This window comes from Choloepus didactylus, chromosome 12 (genome assembly GCF_015220235.1).
Source record: "Choloepus didactylus isolate mChoDid1 chromosome 12, mChoDid1.pri, whole genome shotgun sequence".
In the NCBI taxonomy this organism is placed as follows: Eukaryota; Metazoa; Chordata; class Mammalia; order Pilosa; family Megalonychidae; genus Choloepus; species Choloepus didactylus.
The window spans coordinates 33,486,939-33,510,234 of NC_051318.1; positions in this window are offsets into that span (position 1 = coordinate 33,486,939).

A 23,296-nucleotide genomic window follows, 5' to 3' on the forward strand; every position below is an offset into this window, starting at 1 on the left:
AGCTGTTTTGTACCCTAGAAAAGCCATGTTCTTTTAATCCATTCTTGTGGCTGCAGACCTATTGTGGGTGGGACGTTTTGATTAGATTGTTTCCATGGAGAAGTGAACCAGCCCATTCAAGGTAGATCTTAATCCCCTTGCTGGAGTCCTTTATGAGAGGATAAAAGACAGGTGAAACTCAGAGAGCTCAGAGAAGCTAAGAGATGAAATCTAGAGGAAAGCTTCTGGAAGAAAGAGAGAGCCACTGAAACCAACCCAGGAGAGAAGGACCAGCAGACATTGTCATGTGCCTTCCCATGTGACAGAGGAATCTTGTATGCCAGCAGCCTTTTCTCCAAGAAAGTATTTTCTTCTTGATGCCTTAATTTGGACATTTTCATGGCCTTAGAACTGTAAATTTGTAACCTAATAAATCCCCATTGACAAAGCCAACCTATTTCTGGTATGTTGCATTCTGGCAGTTTTAGCAAACCAAAACAATTACAGAGTACAAAAACCATTAATATGATTTCAGATTCCATATTGCAACTAACCTTTAAGAAACTAACACTCGTTGAATTTTGGTGCATCAAAGAAGAATATCCACAATCATTTGAAAAATCTATTTAAAATTCTCCTCTATTTTCCAACTGCTTATCTGTGTGAAGCTAGATGTTCTTCATATTCTTTAACCAAAACAACACATAACAATAGATTGAATGCAGAAGGTGATTTGAGAATATAGCTGTCTTCTCTTAAGCCAAACATAAAGATATTTTCAAAAGTATAAATTAATGCTTCTCTTCTTACTCATGCTTTATTGTTTTAGAAAATATAGCTATTTTTCATATTTTAATGTTAATTTCTATAAATAAATATTTTTAAATGTATCTATTTTAATTTTAAGGTAGTAGATGTCAATTACATAATACACATCAATAAATGCTCTTTGGGATCTTCAATACTTTTTGAGAATTAAAAGGATTCTGAGACCATAATGTTTGAGAATCACTAATTTAAGAGAATCTGATTTATTAATCACTCATTTCTGATTTACTGAAGTTATAGAACTTTCCTAAGAGCTTCAGAAAATCTTCCTTGTTAGATTTGTAGATCTATCTTTTAATATATTTGAGAGAATCAGATTTTTACCTAACTGTCATTTGAAATACCTTAAGAAATTTATTAAGTATATAAGTAGTGAAGTTTAAGGAAGATGAATGAGTTGCATTAGCAAATTAATTATCAATTAAAGAATCAGTGATAGTTTCATTCTTATTTTTGCACAGAAATTACTAGTTTTATATATAAATTTTATAAGATTTATAATTGGAATGATAAAGGCTATATAATAAAAAGTTAGAAAATTAAGCTTTTATAAATTACATGCTATTTAAAACACAAGCAGTCATAGTGATCCTTTCATGAACAAAATCTCTTCTCAAATACTTAATAAACCCATTTACAAGTATTAGCAGTGTTTTGGTTTGCTAAAGCTGCCAGGATGCATTGTACCAGAAATGTGTTGGCTTTCAGGAATGTGGATTTTTTAAGTTACAAGTTACAATTCCAAGGCTGTGAAAATGTCCAAATTAAGGCATCAAGATGAAGATACCTTCTCGGATGAAAGGCTTCTGGCATCCGGGGTTTCTATGTCACATGGGAAGGCACATGGTGATGTGCCGAGGGCCGGCCTCAGCAACGGTCAGGGTCCTGATAGGGGGGCTGGAGTCGGCGAAGAAAGAAGACAGACACCTTGTCGTGTTTGGGTACGAAGATGAAATCTCCAACCAAGCAGAGCATCAGAGCTTTATTTTTATAATTTTCTACAACATACGCACTAGCATTCAGGCATGCAATACTAGAATATTTTGGCTAAATCTCAGACATTATTTATTCTTACACAATGATCAATGGACTAGCAGGGACAGACTCCCTGGAGCGTAGCAAGACACAGTGTTTCGGCACAGCCATAACAGTTCCTGTTATTTAGTATCAAGCAATCTATAACTATTTTTTGTGTTCATGTTTTTGAATCTGTTAATCATTACCTTTTTGTTTCTTCTAGCTAACTCTTTCAAAGCTTGGGAAGGGGGATTACCGCCTAGTTGACAGGTGGCCAGTGGGAGTGAGCAGAAAGGGTGACCTATTGTCTTCTAAGAAAGGAGCAGGCATTGTCACTTACACTGAAGCAGGGTAAGCCGTTGGCTCATTAACGTAGCTAGGTGTGGGAGCATTCCACCACCACAGAGTCCAAAAGACACCAAATGGGAAAAAGAGGCAGTAAGAATATAAGAAACAGCAGCAAGAAGCAAATTCCTTTTAGGCAGGAGTCATAGGTGCCACTCGGTGCTCCGCCTTGCGGAACGGTCACCGCGACATGTACTGAAGGCCCAGGGACCGTGCCACTAGGCCGACTGCCAGGTGCTGAGTTGGCTGCCCACAGTGATGTCTGCTGGTCTTTCTCTCCTGGGATCTGGTTTCAATGACTCTTTCTCAGCTCCTGTGGGTCCTTCTTGCTTCTCCTGGGGTGTACTCTGGATTTCATCTCTTAGCTTCTCTCCTGGTTCTGGTTGCAATGGCTGTCTCTAAAACATCTCTCTGTGCTCTCTGAGTTTCATCTGCCTTTTATCCTCTCATAAAGGAATAAATACAGCAACGGGATGAAGATCCAGCTTGAATGGGCTGGTTCATGTCTCCATGAAAACAACCTAATCAAAAGGTCCTACCCTCAATGGGTCTGCCCCTACAAGATTGGATTAAAAGAACATAGTCTTTTCTGGGGTACATAACAGATTCAAATCAGTACAGGCAGAATATGGACACCTAAGAAAATGAGACACAGTCAAACACATTTTGAAAAAGGGCTAAGGGAGGTCAGAAGTGCTTCCAGGAAGAAAAGTCAATAAGCAGCCCACCTGGGGATCAGTTTGTCAATTAGGAGTTTCCACAAGGGAAGTGGTAGATGCAGGGATATTCTGGGGAGAAAGAGAGACCAACAGATGCAGTAAGTATTGGAGACAATCTTTACCAACATAATGTAAAGAAGTTGGATTAATGTTTAGAGATTCATGTCCATGAAACTTGGGAACTTGGTTACAAAGGCTTGTACCCTAATCATGATTTACTACTGTTCTTTCTGCCTGTCCTGCCACCCCACCCCCAAGTTCCACACCTTAGATTCTGGCCATATTGAACCTCTTGCCTTCCCCAAATAGCTTTCATATCTGCCTGTGTTTACACATACTATTCTAATTGCATATGAGACATTCCAGTTGAATACTAGAAGTTTCTGAATCCTACACAGATAGCAATTAGTTATTATTTAGAGACTTCTGAAAAACAAACTACTCAAGGGTATATGCAAATATAGATATGCCCCAAGATTTAGTAGACATGGCCTTTAACTGAATAGCAATAGATCCTTATCCATACTCCAATGGCTTTTTAAAACAGGGTACTATTTTCAGAATTATATAAGACTGTCACATTGGCTATATTTAGAAGATATAATCTCATGACTACAGTGATTTTCCTTACACAGTTAACAAGTCTCTCATAATACTCTAATATTTAAACAAGCCTGAATGCACATTATACATTTTATATCTTTGATCACTGCAAATATTTTAAGGTGATAATGAGATTTTTTCAAAGATACTATATAGTTTTTTATCTAATTTATTCATAAAATCTAATCAAATTTCCTGCCAACATTGATCTCTCTTTCCTAATGGCCTGTAGCTTTCAGTGTCTGTACTACATATTTTGGCAAATCAATTAAATTTGCTCCTATTTTATATAACATAGTACAGGTTAGTCTTGTTTGTGTTATAGTAGCTACAATTTATTAAGCACATAATATTTATGTGTGCTTAGTCTATGCTCTGTCTAAGTCTTTCAACTATGCTGCAAAGTAGGTATTGTCCATATTTTATGGACAAGGAAGGTGAGGTTCAGAGGAGTTAAGTGACAGCTAATATGTGCCAGAGTCATGATTAAAATTGGCAGTCTCTTGGATTCCAGTGTCCTCAGTTTTTCTTCTGGGCAATCTTGCTTATCCAGAAAATTGTTGGAAGTCAGTAATTTGAAATATGAATCACTTTTTTTTTCAGAGAAACAAAGCTCCCCTAAATTTATGGAGCTTACAGCATTGCTGTATAACTATATATACCACCACAGGTAAGTATTTTCTTATGCATTCCAGCTTGATTTACTTTGAATATTTCTTTCCCGGGTGGGACAGCAAAATTTGGGAACTTGAGTTCCTGATTACTTACCAGAAACAAACTGAATTCTCTTTGGTTTGGCAGGGTATCTGGTAAGGTAGTGGCTTAAAAGTCAGAAAAGAAATTCCAAGGGTTTGGGGAGGAAAATACTTTGGAGTGGTACTTGGTGGTCTTTTGCTTGATTCGACCTTTATTTGGACACTTCCGGGTCCCAGACTTTCTTCTTTCATACTGTTACTTTAAGAAGAATTCTATGAGTGCAGAGGTTTTGTCTACAGTCTTTAATTTCCACCGAATTTAACAGTTGCTTCTGCTGGGGTTTTCTATCCTCTGGCCTACTGCTGACTAGAGCAAAACTGCACAATCTCTCCCAAATAACTGAAATAAACACAGAGCCCTTTAGGTGTGTTTAATGGTTTTAAACCAATAACATATATGGAGAAAATGGGGCAGAAGTACCGAAAATGTAAAAACTTACAAGTTAGTAAGCCTTCCAAAAAAAAAATAAATGCACCAGATGTTCATTAGATGCAAATGAGTAAGAGCACCCTTTCTTACCTTTCCTGTGCTACGAACCCATCTCCACTTTTAGGAATTCCAAATAACGTTTTCTTCCTTTTCTTTTCCAGAATTAGTGGGGTTGAGTCTCACTCTTTATAAAAGAAGGCTGCATCTTGTATCTTCTTTTCTCCATCTCTTGGTCCTTGAAATTAAATGAGTCATTGTTTTGATATTGGAGTTTTTTTGATTAGCCTCTGGGGGGCAGCAAACCTTCAGTGCTGAGTGACATTTTCCCAAATAGGATGTGGTTCAATTTCAACTGACTGTGTCAGCTCATTTGTTTTGTCTTCCCTATTGGTGTTTGTTGTGATGTCACTGTTTTAATTCCATGCTTCAATTCGTTAACTAAAATAGTAAACCAATGAATCAAAATCACTTTCTCTGTAAATTAGCAGAGGTCAAATTTGCATGTTCAATGAAGGGAGCAGTTGATAAACTGACTGGCAGTGGAACTTAGCTCACTTTCATTTTTCTGAATATCTATAGTGTAAAATTTATTTTTTTCACCAAATCACCCAAAGAAGCAGATTTTTATTTAACTGTTTTGTGTGTTTGTTTCCCTTTTCATTTATTTTCTAACTATCTGAGTACTCATAAATGTAGAGATGTAGGTAATTATAGTGTGAATCCTAATGGCTTGAATTGAGTTAAATTATTTTAATGAATATTTAAGTATCCTTTTAAGGGCAGGCATGATGCCAGATGCTTAGGACACCAGAATAATTAAGATATAACTCCTTTATTTTCAGGGACCTCAATTGTCTTATTAACCTTGTGTCCTAAGCCTTTATATATTGTTTTGAATAAGTAATAGAGTCACATGGTTCCAAATTAAACCAATATAAAATAGTTTACATTGAGAAGTGTTGCTTTTACTTATGTCTCCATCCATCTCAACACAAATTCAATCCCCAGCAGGTAAATATCTTCATTAATTCCATGTATATCCTTTTGGTGTTTCTTTTTGCAGACACAAGCAAATGCATATGTTATTGTATGTATGCTATTTTGTATGTGTGCAGGGCTATCTTTAGAATAAATTTCCAGCCATAAGATTGTGGGGATAAAGTGAAAATATCTTGGTAATTTTGGAAATATTGCAAAATTTCCCTCTATAGAAGTCATACCATTTTGCACTCCCTTCAACAATATATGAGATTATGATTACCCTTTGTGGTGGGTTGAATTATGTACCCCAGAAAAACATGTTCTTAATCTTAATCCATTCCTGTGGGTATGAACCCATTGTAAAATGGACCTTTTGAAGATGATATTTTTAGTTAAGGTGTGGCCAACTGAATAGGATGGGACCTATTCTTATCACTGGAGGGCTTATAGAGAAGGTTGTAGGGAAAAAGGCCACGAGAGAAGCTGGAAGTCAACAGAATCTGGAAGAGAAAGGAAAGGGCATTGCCATGTGACAGAAAAGCCAATAACCCAAGGATTGCCAGCCGCAGAATGCACAGTCTCTGGGGAGAAAGCATAGCCTTGCTGATGCCTCAATTTTGGACATCCTCTAGCCTCAAACCCATGACCCAATAAATACTTATTGTTTAAGCCAACCAAATATATAGTATTTGTTTTAGCAGCCTGGAAACTAAGATACCCTTCTATGTAACAACAGAAAATATGAAGAAACATATGACTGTTGTTGCTGAACAAGGTATTTACAAAAGTCATTGCATTCCTTTCTGTAAAGAAATTTGTATGTTTTTGCTAAGGAAGACTGAATGACATGCAAATTCCGTGGTTTAATACAAGGAGACTCCTTCCTGCCTAGGCTGGCTGCTCCATTAACTTATTTAGGGAGAGGCTTGACCCTTTGTTCAAGGTTTGATAAGAATGTCTAGGCAAAGACTTTTGCCAATCAAGGATGAAGAGGATTAAGTCAAAAGGAGTCTCTGAGTAACTTTCACCAAGAAGCTGGAAACTCTAGACTCTCCATCTTGAAAACATGAAAAGAAGAAACCTGGCCCACCTCCCCTCTTTAGGTACCAAAATGGATGGCCCAAAAATTCCCTACAGAAGGTCAGCTGTAAGCAGCAGGGATACCTTTGTTTCCCCTCAACAAGAATAAGCATTGTCTCAAAGATGTTCATACCATTGCTTAATTTAATAGGGAATAAAACGGTCTTAGAAAGAGCATTGACAAGTTTCTCTCTCTTGATGTCTTGAAATTTCCATTTTATGGAGATCAAAGTTCTAAAAATATAGTAATATATAGCCCAAGGAGAGAGAGTAGCTCTAGAGAGTAGCCCAGGGAGAGACAGTAGCTCTAGATTGGGCAGATCCAAAAACAACATGTAAAACACAACATAGAGAAATGAACAGAGTTCTATGGGAACACAAAGAATGGAAAAAAGAACCTAGGGAAGAGAGGCCTTCACTGAGGAGGCAATATTTGAGCTTAGCTTTAAAGAAGGAGTTTGGCAGAAGGAATGCTGCACTCAAAGGCTGGGAATCATGAAAAGGCCTGGTACACTTGGAGACTGGGAAAAGATTTGGTGTGGCCAGAGTTCAGGGTCATAGAATGAGTGGTGGGCACTGAGGCCAGGACGTAGGTTGCAATAGTCTTCCATTCTGGAAGGGGGTTAGGATTTTAGAAACAGGAAATCTGGAACTAATAGCAATTTGGTAGCTGGAGATTTGGGGATATGATGAGTTGTCACAAGGTGCTGTTGTCACATGGAAGAATAACTAGATTTGGAAGAGACTTGTGGCCTGAAGTTGGGAGAACTTTGCTATCATCCAACAGGGTGATGATAGTGGAATGGGCTAAATCATGGATGATGGAGAAAGTGGGAGAGGTCCATAGGGGAGAGGGTTTACTAACGCTCTATGCCATGTCCTTTATCCTCTCCAATCTAAGGTTAAAACATGTCATATTGTGTCACTTCTGTGTTTAAAACCCTCTGGTGGTTCCCATCTCATTCTCAGCAGAAAACTAATCTGTTAAAATATAATTGGCACCTCCTCTTTCTCATTGTGTTACAGAGGTATTGGCTTTTTTGCTGTCTCTCAAACACACCAAGTATGTTCCCCCTTCAGACTTTTGCACGTGGAGAATCTCTGTACTTAGAACACCCTGCCTTTAGATATCTGCATGGCTCATATTTTCACTTCCTTCAGGCCTTTGCTCCAGTGTCACCTTCTTAGTGAACCTTTGCTGGCTTCCCTTGATAAAATGAAAACTGCCATTTAAATCCCTCTTTCCAACCTTGTCCCTCCTTGCTTTTTCTCCATGGCACTGATAACCAACTACACTAATAAAATATTGCCTCAGTAAGCATTTAGATATTTTAAAGTTGTGTTTTCACATAAAATTTTCTATAGTGTATCTCAACCCAAATAATTTACTTAAATTTTAGGAAAATACAACTTTTTAAATTAAAAAATTTTAAGATTAAACATTTGATTTCTGAAGTTGTATGCTTAGCAATTTGTAAGTGGCTAAGTGGAAATATTTCCTTTTTGAAATATGGATGATATTCTGAGCAAAGCTGGAAGCAGTTTCCAGAGGCATTCAGTTTGAAAAAAAAATTAAATCAATACTGATTATTGTTGCCTACCCAGCTTTCATTCCCCCTTTCTCCCTCTCTAACAGATCCTCAAATTAATTCATATATCTCCTCCCCAAGGCAGCCAGGTGCCACAGTATAATCTCATTGCTCTTGCCAGCAATTAGCTCAGGAATATGTTTGTGACCTTATTCTAACCTTTGGGGGATTTGAAGAGAAATCTGCAGTAGCCATCAACCCCAGACTTGATGGCAGCACTAAAGATGTCAGAGCAGAGAGACAGAAAGGTCCAGGATCCTGGAGGACACTGTCAAGCCATTAAATCAAACCCTGAAAGCAACCTTGCCTTCAGACCTCCTGTTACTGTGAGATAATAAATTTCCATATTGTTTGTGGTGGGATTACTGTTACTTAAAGCTGAACAATTCCTAAATGGTTCAGAAATTATTGAAGTTTCATTTACATTTTATTCAGACTGTTCTGTTTTATTAAATGTTTTTGTTTATGAATAAGGGATTTTGTAAGTGAAACTGCTAGCCATTCATCAAGAAGCTAATATAAGGACGCCAATATAGGGAGGATACAGTTTTCCTGAAATAATTTGTAATTTTGTAATTTTTCTATTGATTCAAAAGTTTAAAATGTTGTTTTCATAATTCATGGAAGGAGGAAAGAAGAAGATGTGAAGTGACAGTTTGAAAACATACCCCATCTGCAAATCATGTGGGTTCCTGAAAGGATGGATAGAAATGAAATTTTAATAAATTAAACTCTAATTTGAATGCATGGCAGGATGGATAATGGCTTCTTACTAGTTACTCCTCAATTCTTGCCTTTGAACATTTATTGAAGACCTACTCTGGACATTGGGTTAAGTGCTTCACGTGTGTCATAGCAAAATCTTCACAAAGGGTAGAGATAAATATGCCCATTCTGTTTATGAGGAAAGTGAAACAGTGGGATTTAATTACCTGGCTAAGTCCACACAGATAATAAATAATAGAGCCAGGAGCCTGACTCTAAAGCCCATGGCCTGAGGTAGGTAATGATAAAAGATGTTTTCAATAGGTACATTTGTGACCTATTGCTGCTGTAACAAATTACCACAAATTTAATGGCTTGAAACAACACAAACTTACTATTTTACTCTTCTGGGTGCCAGATTGCGGGGACTGAGCTTGTGCCTCGACTTACCAGGCCTGGGCCAGGGGACCTGATATCACCCCCTGGGGAGGGTAGTAGGTACGGGCGTGAGTGCCCTCTGCAGCCCCCCCGAGCCTGGGGAGCGAGGTCAAGGCAGCTCCCTTTTCCTCACCCAAAATGTCACGGGCAGGGGAGGCTTGCCGGAGGAAACCGCCTTTCTCCCAACTGCCCTTTCCCCACTTCCTTATCTTACCCACATACTCCCTTGTGCCAAGGCCACTCCTGCCACCGCCAGTGCGCATGCACCGTGGCCAAAACAACCCCCGCCCGCTGCAACGGCTCCTGCGTCCTCTCAGAACCAATCCTAGCCCCTCTCCCTTCAATATTGCCATTTTAGGCTACTTCACCTCCTTTCCAGCCCTGCCCCTCTTACCAGCCTATATAACCTGTAATCACCCCTGAATAAATCTCTTTGGCGCATACTCCTACTGGATGAAGAGTGTTTTTGTCCTTATCGCCGCCCTCCACACCTTGCACGCCTCTCGCCGAGGACCCTGGCCACGTCCTCCGCCTCGCCCTCGCCTCCGGGAAAGAGCCCCCGCCGCCGGTACCCTTTAAGCAGCCCCGAGAGCTGAGGGCTCGGCTACCGGCCGCCACTCCCCCTAGAAGCAGTAACCCCGACCGCAACTGGTGCCCCGTGTGAGGAACGTCTCCGCACAACAGTTTGGCAGGTCACCCGCTCGCCCGGACGCCTCTCCAGCTTTCCATTTCCTCGCCTGCAAGGTAAGGGCCGCCTCTCCCTCGCCGCTTCCGGAGCCGTGGGAGGTTCCTTGCTCCGAAGCCGCTCCTCCCTTCCCCCACGCTCTCTTCATCCAGTAGGAACTCCTCCCTTCCCCCACGCTCTCTTCGTCCTCTTGTATGCGCACTTCTATGACCCCCGTTCCTCCTAACACTCTCCCTCTTCCCCTCCATTACTTTGCTGTAGTTCTTTGTATCTTTCTTTCCTCATTTGGCACCGTGTGCCTCTTTGCAACCGCCCCCCCTGACTGCTCCCGTTGCCAAAGGGCACTGCTTTCTGCTCTCGCCGTCTCCTTCGGCCTTGCAGCCACAGTTTATCTCATTCTCTCTGCTCGGTAAACAACTCCTCCTCCTCCTCCCCGCCAGCCGGGCCGGCCCGGCTCGGGAACAACTCCCCCTCCTCTCCCCTCAGCTATGGGTAATCGTATATCTACATGTCAGGCACCTCAAGTTCGTGCTCTAGCGGGTCTCCTAGACACGCATCGCTGTAAAGTGTCTGTCCGGCAGCTGCAGATATACTGGGACCTCCTGCTGCCCTTTAACCCATGGCTCACCACTTGCCATCTTTGGGACCCTGTTACTTATGATCGCCTTATTGATCGAGTCACTAACGCCATGGAACATGAGAGCAAGCGTTTCCCTCCCGGCTTGCTCCCCACCTTGATAACCATCCGCTCCTGCCTTCAAGGCTCCCTCCCCCCTGATCGAGGCCCCGTTATATCCAAGGAGGCCCTATCAACCCAGCCAACAGATTCAGATAGCGATACTAATTCAAATCATGACTCGGACACGGAGTCCTTAGTCGAGCAGATTAACAACGCGCTCGAGGTGACTCCCAAAAAGCAAAATAACACTGCGCCACGCCAAGATGGCGAACTTCCTCCTTCTTCTTTCATCGAGGGGAGGAAATGCTCCGGCGATGACATCAGCCCTAAGCTGGGCCGGAAACCGCATATGCTTTACCCCGCCCTTCCACAGGGCGGAGCTAGTCCACCATCTTGTGCCTTGAACCCCACCCTTTCACAGGGCGGGACTGGTCCGCCATCTTGTGTCTTAGCCACGCCTACCGCGCCGCCATCTTGCGACGCTTGGGGCCTCCCACTCCCGCCTTCCCCTTCGGCGAGCTCCCCCTCGAAGCCGCTACTGGCAGCTGCCTCCGCTCCTTCCACCCTGCCGACTAACAACCCCTGGCTGCCTTCTGCACCTCAAGGCAACCCTTGGGGCAACGCTCCCCCTACCCCCACTCCCGCGCCAAGTCCTCTGCAAGCGTGTCCTCCTTTCTCTTGTGCTTTTCGCTGCTTTCCTCTTAACCTTGCCCCCACCCCACAGAGGCCGCATGACTGGTATCCCATTGACTTAGATGCTATCAAGCGGCTTCGCAAGGCCGTCAAGGAGGACGGGTTAGGTAGCCCATATGCTTCCCAAATACTACAGGATCTCGCCATGAACTATTGCATCCCCCAAGACTGGGCCTCGCTCGCCCGTTCCATTCTTAACCCCGGTCAGTTTGTTGACTGGCGTGCTCACTTCCAGGCGGAAGCAGCTAAGCAAAGTGAGCAAGATGCAGCCATTGGAGTCTATCATCCCCCCGAAGCCTATCTAGGCACGGAAGCGTTTCTAAATGCGTCTGCTTATATTAATGTCCCTGCCACCTTCTGGACTATCCTCAGAGGCATCGCCTTACGCGCGTTTGCCAATTGCTCTGCCTGTCGGCCTAATAAATTCACCAAGCTCTTCCAGGAGCCGAGTAAGCCTTTCGCCACCTTTGTCTCCAGAGTCGAAGAAACCTGCGCTCAAAAGGTAAGTGATCCCCAGGCCCAATATTACATGTGCCCATCCTCAAATCCTGGAAAATCGTACTGTAATTCCCCCAACGAGTACTACTGTGCATACTGGGGGTATGAAACATTAGCCACTAATTGGAAGCCTCCTGTTCCTGATCATTACCTTACCCTAAAGTGGGCCCCTACAGGGTGCAAACTCCCTACTGTTAACTGGCTTGGCCAAGAAAGTGAGAAATCCTGCACACATCTTAATCTTACAGTACAGCTCCCCACTAATCCCTCCTGGTTACTTGGGGCTTCAAAATCTATGAAAAAGGAGCCGACCGAGGATCACTTATTCTTATAAAAAAGGAGGCTGTAAGCCAACCATACCAAAATACTGCTTTAAAAACACCCTCTGGCATAGGTCCCAACCAAGTCATTAACCCCCTTTTTCCACAGCCCTCCAGCCGCACTTCAAATACAAGCAGCGCATCCGGAGGCCGCACCTCAGCTACAAACAGCGCATCGCCAACCCCACCACCCCAACCTTTTCTGCCCCCCTCTCGTTATTCCTCTCCCCTCCTCAGCCTCATCCAAGCCGCCTTTGCCTCAGTGAACTCCTCCAACCCCAATTTTACCTCCTCCTGCTGGCTCTGCCTCTCCACCTCTTCCTCACTATACGAGCCCGTTGCCTCCAACCTCTCCTTTTCAGAAAGCACAGAAAACAGCCCCTTGGGGTGCGTTTGGAATACCTCTGCCGTCCCCCTAACCTTTCATTCAGTCTCCTATACGGGAAAGTGCGTCCGCCCTCGCTCCAGTAACTCTCCCGACCTCACTGCCTGTGCCAGCTACTCATCTCCCAGCAGCTCGGCAAAGTTTCTCATTCCTCATAACTCCTCCCAATGGCTCTGCTCCTCTACAGGACTTACCCCCTGTCTCAGCACGAATATCATCAGTGAATATAAAGAAACTTGCCTCCTAATTATCCTTATCCCTAGGGTCTTATATCATAGCGAAGAAGATTTCTTCCTCCGTCTGGAAAGAACTGCAGCTCCTGCCCTTCTGCAAAAGCGAGAGCCCATCACCGTCCTTACAATTGCCTCCCTCCTAGGTCTTGCCGGCGCTGGCACCGGAATCGCTGCACTAGCCAGTCAAGGCTCCGCCCTAACTCACCTCAGGGCGGCTGTTGACGAGGACATTCGCCACCTACAAAACGCTATTTACCATCTAAAAAATTCTGTCAATTCCCTCTCTGAAGTCGTGCTCCAAAACCGCCGAGGTCTTGACCTTCTCCTCCTCAAAGAAGGAGGCCTCTGCGCCGCCCTAGGAGAAGAGTGCTGTGTATATGCCAATTCCACAGGTCTCGTCGAGGACAGCCTGAAAAGGGTCCGAGAAGGACTGGAAAAGCGTAAAAGAGATCGTGAAGCCACCAGTTATTGGTCCAGTTTTTTCACTCTCATCCTCCCATACATCCTTCCTTTTCTTGGCCCCCTATTAATAATTATTCTAGCTCTCATCTTAGGACCCTGCCTCATCCGCAAAATTGTCCAGCTTGTAAGGAAACAAACGGATGCCATTTTTTCCTCGTTCGTGCAAATCCAGTATCAGCGACTCGCCACCTCTGACGCCCCCCACTCCAAGATAACAGCCAACCCTCCGCGACCTCAACGCCACCGGTCAACCCGCCGACCGCGAGGCCCTTCTCAATCACCTGAACATCGCTCTCGCCTCGAGTTCCAGCTTCTCTGAACCCCTGAACTTTAAACCCCTGAACTTTAAACCCCTCACCTTCGCCCAGCCTGCTGCAGCGAAGCCATTGTCGAGCGCCCGGGCACCACACCAACACTGAGCTCCAGCCTCGCTGAGCCACCGTCAACCCCTTTTTCCCTTCCCTTACCTCCCCCTTCCCTCACCCTTAGCGGGCCTCTCCGGTAAAGCCTCTTCCTCTAATTAGAAAAGAAAGGGGAATTGCGGGGACTGAGCTTGTGCCTCGACTTACCAGGCCTGGGCCAGGGGACCTGATATCACCCCCTGGGGAGGGTAGTAGGTACGGGCGTGAGTGCCCTCTGCAGCCCCCCCGAGCCTGGGGAGCGAGGTCAAGGCAGCTCCCTTTTCCTCACCCAAAATGTCACGGGCAGGGGAGGCTTGCCGGAGGAAACCGCCTTTCTCCCAACTGCCCTTTCCCCACTTCCTTATCTTACCCACATACTCCCTTGTGCCAAGGCCACTCCTGCCACCGCCAGTGCGCATGCACCGTGGCCAAAACAACCCCCGCCCGCTGCAACGGCTCCTGCGTCCTCTCAGAACCAATCCTAGCCCCTCTCCCTTCAATATTGCCATTTTAGGCTACTTCACCTCCTTTCCAGCCCTGCCCCTCTTACCAGCCTATATAACCTGTAATCACCCCTGAATAAATCTCTTTGGCGCATACTCCTACTGGATGAAGAGTGTTTTTGTCCTTATCGCCGCCCTCCACACCTTGCACGCCTCTCGCCGAGGACCCTGGCCACGTCCTCCGCCTCGCCCTCGCCTCCGGGAAAGAGCCCCCGCCGCCGGTACCCTTTAAGCAGCCCCGAGAGCTGAGGGCTCGGCTACCGGCCGCCACTCCCCCTAGAAGCAGTAACCCCGACCGCACCAGATGTCCAAAATGGGTCTCACAGAGCTAAAGACCAGATATTGGCAGAGCCCATTCCTTCTGGAGGCTCTGAGGGAAGGGTCTGTTTCCCCACCTTTTCCAGCTTCTAGAAGCCACTTGCACTGCTTGGCTTGTGGCTCCTTCCTCCATCAGAGAGCACCACTCCAACCTGCCTCTATTGCCACGTAGCTTTCTGATTGACTCGGATTCCTCCTGCTTCCCTCTCACAAGGACCCTTGTGATTACATTTAGGGCCTACCTTGATAATCCAAGATAATCTTCCCATCTCAATATCCTTAATTTAATACCATCTGCAAAATCCCTTTGCCATGTAAGTTAACATTCACAGGTTCCAGGAATTAGAAGGTGGATGTCTTTGGGTGCCATTATTCGCCTGACCAGGATAGAATAATTAAAATAGATACAAAAGGAATTGCAAATCATATAGAATGCAAGAGGAAGAGAAAGGTAAAAGCAAACTGACCAAGAAGCTTACTACAAATAAACATCACATATATCTGGGACACAGTGTGACTTACTACAAACGAAATTGCATATATCTGAAGGAAAATATATATTATGTTAGTTGGGACAACACTACAAGATGCTCAATAATTGCAGAATCAGAAGTAATTTGCTTTTTCTAGTTGCTACATTCATCACTGCCTCCTACTTTAAAGCCTGGGATAGAAACTGTAGAGGTAAGTCCAATTCCCTGTAACCCTCTGCCCCCTCCCCATCCCTCTCAGAAGTTCATGTGAGACTCTGTCCCGACTGGTCCAAAAACCAGCCATGTCTGGTGCTTCCCAACCGTGTGAAACTGTAGGATGGAAGGGTAGAGAAAATGGTGGAGGTGAGAAGTTGAGGCAGTCTACAGTCCCTATTTCCTGAAAAGCCTGAATTTCCCACTGGGGTCACAGTTGGGTACTGTGTAGGTGGTTGGCCTTTCTCTTTGTTACAGGCCCAGTTTATCTCAAAAAGGGTACCACACTTCCTCCAACCATCTTTACCTCTTGCCACCTCCATTCTTACCTTCCCAAGGCTAAGCCTGTCATGTAATAACTGTTGTCACCTTTTATCTGGTCACAGGTCACACCTGGTATTTTTTTTTTTCCTTTCTAAACTGGGCTTATATAGAATTTCAGATATTTTCCCACAAACAGAGATTCCAAGAACTTGAAAAATAGGGACATATTAGGGCTTATGTAGATCTACTCTTTGTAAGAAGGAAGCTCACTAGTTCTTCAAGAATTCATTTGAAAAGCTGTGCCAGTTTGAATATATTATGTGTCCCCCAAATGCCATTATCTTTGATGTAATCTTGTGTGGGCAGATGTTATCAGTGTTGATTAGATTGTAGTTCTTTGAGTGTTTCTTTGGAATGTGCCCCACCCAGCTGTAGGTGATGTCTCTGATTGGATAATTTCCATGGAGGTGTTGCCCCGCCCATTTGGGGTGGGTCTAAGTTGATCAGTGGAGCCATATAAATGAGCTGACGTAACAGAAGGAACTCAGTGCAGCTGTGAGTGATGTTTTGAAGAGGAGCTACAGCCAAGAGGGACACTTTGAAGAAAGCACAGGAGCTACAGATGAGAGACAGTTTGAAGACGGCCGTTGAAAGCAGACTCTTGCTCCAGAGCAGCTAAGAGAGGACAAATACCCCAAGTGCAACTAAGAGTAACATTTTTGAAGAACTGCAGCCTAGAGAGGGATGTCCTGGGAGAAAGCCATTTTGAAACCAGAACTTTGGAGCAGACACCAGCCACATGCCTTCCCAGCTAACAGAGGTTTTCCAGACACCATTGACCATCCTCCAGTGAATGTACCCGATTGCTGATGAGTTACCTTGGACACTTTATGGCCTTAAGACTGTAACTCTGTAACCAAATAAACCCCCTTTTATAAAAGCCACTCCATCTCTGGTGTTTTGCATTCTGGCAGCATTAGCAAACTAGAACAAAAGCCAATAAAATATTTAAGTGCTCAATCATTTCCTAACAAATCTTTTTTGAGAGTCTGGATTTTTTAGTATAATTTTTAAAAAAATGTAGAACACAACCCTAGCTCAGAGACAAGAAGACTAGAGATATTTTTCCCTATGATAAAACAGACAAGGGAACCCAGGAAACTAGGAACACATTTTATTAGAGTAATTATTCTAATGGGTGTTGCATTAAAAAAAAAAAAACTCTCACTAGTTATTACTAAAAAATATCAGTAAGATTTTCTCTGTGTAACTGTTAAGTGGCATGGTAATGAAATATATGTATGCATAAATATACATTCATTATATATGTCTGCATATGTCATATATAAATATTATATGTATCACTATGGGTCCATTAAAATATCAGTAGGACTCTGTTATCATGTAGATAAAATATTATTCATTCTTTGGCAAAACTCTGATCTGATTGGTATGATTTAGTTTTCTACTTTGTAAATTTTTCAGGGATTCTTCCTTCTATGATTTCTGATCCTGTTTAACTCTGTCAAAAGGCTTGCACCTCTTGGACCATATCTTAAGGCTTATTGTCTTACATTTATTATAAAAGAGACAAAAGAGGTCACTGTGTTTCAAGCTGAACAATAATGGTAAAATGTCAGGGAATATTGAAGGGAATTGAAGAGAGGTTAAAAGATAACCATGTTTTGGGGTCTTGGTTAAATTTGTTAGCAGCCCCAAATTATTCTCCATTTTTCTATAATGTATTTAATCACAGTAATTGAGATTTTCATTTCTAGGAAAATTTAAAATGCTTTGTGAAGTTATTTCACACTGACTCATTATTGCTAACATTAGGGAGCAGAGAAACAATGAGCAAAGGGAGGTAGTTCTTTAGGAAGTTGAGACTTAAACTTGAGAATATCAGCTATTTCAAAAATAAGGTTTTTAATATAAATAGCCATGGGAGATTCATAAACACAGAGGCTTTACACATAACAATATTGAAAGGGCAAAATTAACATGTTTAAATACCCCTCAGGTTCAAGGCAGTCTTGAAACCACTTCACATGTATTTTCCCTTCTTAAAATATGAATTAGCCATGTCAATACATGAATTACCACTGTGAAAGCCTCAAGGCTAATTATAGTTTTTTTTTTTTTTTTTTTTAATCATCATTTTATTGAGATATATTCACATACCACGCAGTCATACAAAACAAATTGTACTTTCGATTGTTTACAGTACCATTACATAGTTGTACATTCATCACCTAAATCAATCCCTGACACCTTCATTAGCACACACACAAAAATAACAAGAATAATAATTAGAGTGAAAAAAGAGCAATTGAAGTAAAAAAGAACACTAGGTACCTTTGTCTGTTTGTTTGCTTCCCCTACTTTTCTACACATCGATCCATAAACTAGACAAAGTGGAGTTTGGTCCTTATGGCATTCCCAATCCCACTGTCACCCCTCATAAGCTACATTTTTATACAACTGTCTTCGAGATTCATGGGTTCTGGGTTGTAGTTTAATAGTTTCAGGTATCCACCACCAGCTACCCCAATTCTTTAGAACCTAAAAAAGGTTGTCTAAAGTGTGCGTAAGAGTGCCCACCAGAGTGATCTCTCGGCTCGTTTTGGAATCTCTCTGCCACTGAAGCTTATTTCATTTCCTTTCACATCCCCCTTTTGGTCAAGAAGATGTTCTCCATCCCACGATGCCGGGTCTACATTCCTCCCCGGGAGTCATATTCCACATTGCCAGGGAGATTCACTTCCCTGGGTGTCTGATCCCACGTAGGGGGGAGGGCAGTGATTTCACCTTTCAAGTTGGCTTAGCCAGAGAGAGAGGGCCACATCTGAGCAACAAAGAGGCATTCAGGAGGAGACTCTTAGGCACAAATACAGGGAGGCCTAGCCTCTCCTTTGCAGCAACCGTCTTCCCAAGGGTAAAACTTATGGTAGAGGGCTCAACCCATCAAACCACCAGTCCCCTATGTCTGTGGTCATGTTAGCAACCATGGAGGTGGGGTAGGCGAATACCCCTGCATTCTCCACAGGCTCCTCAAGGGGGCACTACATCGTTTTTTTTTTTTTTTTTTTTTTTTAGCCTTTTTTGTCTTTTTTTTTTTTCTTTTTTTTTTTTTTAACTTTCCCTTCTTTTTTCAAATCAACTGTATGAAAAAAAAAGTTAAAAAGAAAACAAACATACAATAAAAGAACATTTCAAAGAGACCATAGCAAGGGAGTAAGAAAAAGACAACTAACCTAAGATAACTGCTTAACTTCCAACATGTTCCTACTTTACCCCAAGAAAGTTACATACTATAGCAACATTTCAGTGAACTTGTTCCTACTACATCCATCAGAAATTAACAGACCATAATTTCTGGGCATCCCCAGAACGTTAAATAGCTTATCTGTTCTTCTTGGATTATTGTTCCCCCTTCCTTAATTGCTCTCTACTGCTAGTTCCCCTACATTCTACATTATAAACCATTTGTTTTACATTTTTCAAAGTTCACATTAGTGGTAGCATATAATATTTCTCTTTTTGTGCCTGGCTTATTTCGCTCAGCATTATGTCTTCAAGGTTCATCCATGTTGTCATATGTTTCACCAGATCGTTCCTTCTTACTGCCACGTAGTATTCCATCGTGTGTATATACCACATTTTATTTATCCACTCATCTGTTGATGGACATTTGGGTTGTTTCCATCTCTTGGCAATTGTGAATAATGCTGCTATGAACATTGGCGTGCAGATATCTGTTCGTGTCACTGCTTTCCGATCTTCCGGGTATATCCTGAGAAGTGCAATCGCTGGATCGAATGGTAGCTCTATCTCTAGTTTTCTAAGGAACTGCCAGACTGACTTCCAGAGTGGCTGAACCATTATACAGTCCCACCAACAATGAATAAGAGTTCCAATTTCTCCACATCCCCTCCAGCATTTGTAGTTTCCTGTTTGTTTAATGGCAGCCATTCTAACCGGTGTTAGATGGTATCTCATTGTGGTCTTAATTTGCATCTCTCTAATAGCTAGTGAAGCTGAACATTTTTTCATGTGTTTCTTGGCCATTTGTATTTCCTCTTCAGAGAACTGTCTTTTCATATCTTTTGCCCATTTTATAATTGGGCTGTCTGTACTATTGTCATTGAGTTGTAGGATTTCTTTGTATATGCAAGATATCAGTCTTTTGTCAGATACATGGTTTCCAAAAATTTTTTCCCATTGAGTTGGCTGCCTCTTTACCTTTTTGAGAAATTCCTTTGAGGTGCAGAAACTTCTAAGCTTGAGGAGTTCCCATTTATCTATTTTCTCTTTTGTTGCTTGTGCTTTGGGTGTAAAGTCTAGGAAGTGGCCTCCTAATACAAGGTCTTGAAGATGTTTTCCTACATTATCTTCTAGGAGTTTAATGGTACTTTCTTTTATATTGAGATCTTTGGTCCATTTTGAGTTAATTTTTGTGTAGGGGGTGAGGTAGGGGTCCTCTTTCATTCTTTTGGATATGGATATCCAACTCTCCCAGCCCCATTTGTTGAAAAGACCATTATGGCTCAGTTCGGTGACTTTGGGGGCCTTATCAAAGATCAGTCGGCCATAGATCTGAGGGTCTATCTCTGAATTCTCAATTCGATTCCATTGATCTATATGTCTATCTTTGTGCTAGTACCATGCTGTTTTGGCAACTGTGGCTTTATAATAAGCTTCAAAGTCAGGGAGTGTAAGTCCTCCCACTTCGTTTTTCTTTTTTAAAGTGTCTTTAGCAATTCGAGGCATCTTCCCTTTCCAAATAAATTTGATAACTAGCTTTTCCAAGTCTGCAAAGTAGGTTGTTGGAATTTTGATTGGGATTGCATTGAATCTGTAGATGAGTTTGGGTAGAATTGACATCTTAATGACATTTAGCCTTCCTATCCATGAACATGGAATATTTTTCCATCTTTTAAGGTCCCCTTCTATTTCTTTTAGTAGAGTTATGTAGTTTTCTTTGTATAGGTCTTTTACATCTTTGGTTAAGTTTATTCCTAGGTACTTGATTTTTTTAGTTGCTATTGAAAATGGTATCTTTTTCTTGAGTGTCTCTTCAGTTTGTTCATTTCTAGCATATAGAAACATTACTGACTTATGTGCATTAATCTTGTATCCCGCTACTTTGCTAAATTTGTTTATTAGCTCTAGTAGGTGTATCGTTGATTTCTCAGGGTTTTCTAGATATAAGATCATATCATCTGCAAACAATGACAGTTTTACTTCTTCTTTTCCAATTTGGATGCCTTTTATTTCTTTGTCTTGCCGGATTGCCCTGGCTAGCACTTCCAGCACAATGTTGAATAACAGTGGTGACAGCGGGCATCCTTGTCTTGTTCCTGATCTTAGAGGGAAGGCTTTCAGTCTCTCACCATTGAGTACTATGCTGGCTGTGGGTTTTTCATATATGCTCTTTATCATGTTGAGGAAGTTTCCTTCAATTCCTACCTTTTGAAGTGTTTTTATCAAAAAGGGATGTTGGATTTTGTCAAATGCTTTTTCAGCATCTATTGAGATGATCAATTGATTTTTCCCTTTCGAGTTTTTAATGTGTTGTAATACATTGATTGTTTTTCTTATGTTGAACCATCCTTGCATGCCTGGAATGAACCCCACTTGGTCATGGTGTATGATTTTTTTAATGTGTCTTTGGATTCGATTTGCAAGTATTTTGTTGAGGATTTTTGCATCTATATTCATTAGGGAGATTGGCCGGTAGTTTTCCTTTTTTGTAGTATCTTTGCCTGGTTTTGGTATTAGATTGATGTTAGCTTCATAAAATGAGTTAGGTAGTGTTCCATTTTTTCAATGTTTTGAAAGAGTTTGAGTAAGATTGGTGTCAGTTCTTTCTGGAAAGTTTGGTAGAATTCCCCGGTGAAGCCATCTGGCCCTGGGCATTTATTTGTGGGAAGATTTTTGATGACTGATTGGATCTCTTTGCTTGTGATGGGTTGGTTGAGGTCTTCTATTTCTTCTCTGGTCAGTCTAGGTTGTTCATATGTTTCCAGGAAATTGTCCATTTCTTCTACATTATCCAGTTTGTTGCCATACAGTTGTTCATAATATCCTCTTATAATTTTTTTAATTTCTTCAGGATCTGCAGTTATGTCACCTTTTTCATTCATTATTTTGTTTATATGGGTCTTCTCTCTTTTTGATTTTGTCAGTCTAGCTAGGGGCTTGTCAATCTTGTTGATCTTCTCAAAGAACCAACTTTTGGTGATATTTATCCTTTCTATTGTTTTTTTGTTCTCTATGTCATTTATTTCTGCTTTAATCCTTGTTATTTCTTTTCTTGTACTTGGTTTAGGATTGGTTTGCTGTTCATTTTCTAGCTTCTTCAGTTGATCCATTAGTTCTTTGATTTTGGCTCTTTCTTCCTTTTTAATATATGCGTTTAGTGCTATAAATTTCCCCCTTAGCACTGCTTTTGCTGCATCCCATAGGTTTTGGTATGTTGTGTTCTCATTTTCATTCGTCTCTATATATTTAGCAATTTCTCTTGCTATTTCTTCTTTAACCCACTGATTGTTTAGGAGTGTGTTGTTTAACCTCCAGGTATTTGTGAATTTTCTAAGTCTCTGATGGTTATTGACTTCTAATTGTATTCCATTGTGGTCAGAGAATGTGCTTTGAATAATTTCAATCTTTTTAAATTTATTGAGGCTTGTTTTATGTCCCAGCATATGATCTATTCTGGAGAAGGTTCCGTGAGCACTAGAAAAGTATGTGTATCCTGTTGATTTGGGATGTAATGTCCTGTAGATGTCTGTTAAATCTAATTCATTTATCAGATTGTTTAGGTTTTCAATTTCCTTATTGGTCTTCTGTCTGGTTGATCTATCTATAGGAGAGAGTGATGTGTTGAAGTCTCCCACAATTATTGTGGAAACATCAATTGCTTCCTTTAGTTTTGCCAATGTTTCTCTCATGTATTTTGTGGCACCTTGATTGGGTGCATAGACATTTACGATTGTTATTTCTTCTTGCTGAATTGCCCCTTTTATTAGTATGTAGTGGCCTTCTTTGTCTCTCAAAACATCCCTGCATTTGAAGTCTATTTTATCTGAGATTAATATTGCTACACCTGCTTTCTTTTGGCTGTAGCTTGCATGAAATATTTTTTTCCATCCTTTCACTTTCAGTTTCTTTGTGTCCCTGTGTCTAAGATGAGTCTCTTGTATGCAACATATTGATGGTTCATTTTTTTTGATCCATTCTGCGAATCTATATCTTTTAATTGGGGAGTTTAATCCATTTACATTCAACGTTAAAACCGTGAAGGCATTTCTTGAATCGGCCATCTTATCCTTTGGATTATGTTTGCCATATTTTTCCCTCTCTCTATTAATATCCTTTATTGTACCCATACCGAATCTCTTTAGTACTGAACCTTTCTCCAAGTCTCTCTGTCCTGTCTTTGTTTCTCTGTCTGTAGGGCTCCCTTTAGTATCTCCAGTAGGGCAGGTCTCTTGTTAGCAAATTCTCTCAGCATTTCTTTGTCTGTGAAAAATTTAAGCTCTCCCTCAAATTTGAAGGAGAGCTTTGCTGGATAAAGTATTCTTGGCTGGAAATTCCTCTCACTCAGAATTTTAAATATATCGTGCCACTGCCTTCTCGCCTCCATGGTGGCTGCTGAGTAGTCACTACTTAGTCTTATGCTGTTTCCTTTGTATGTG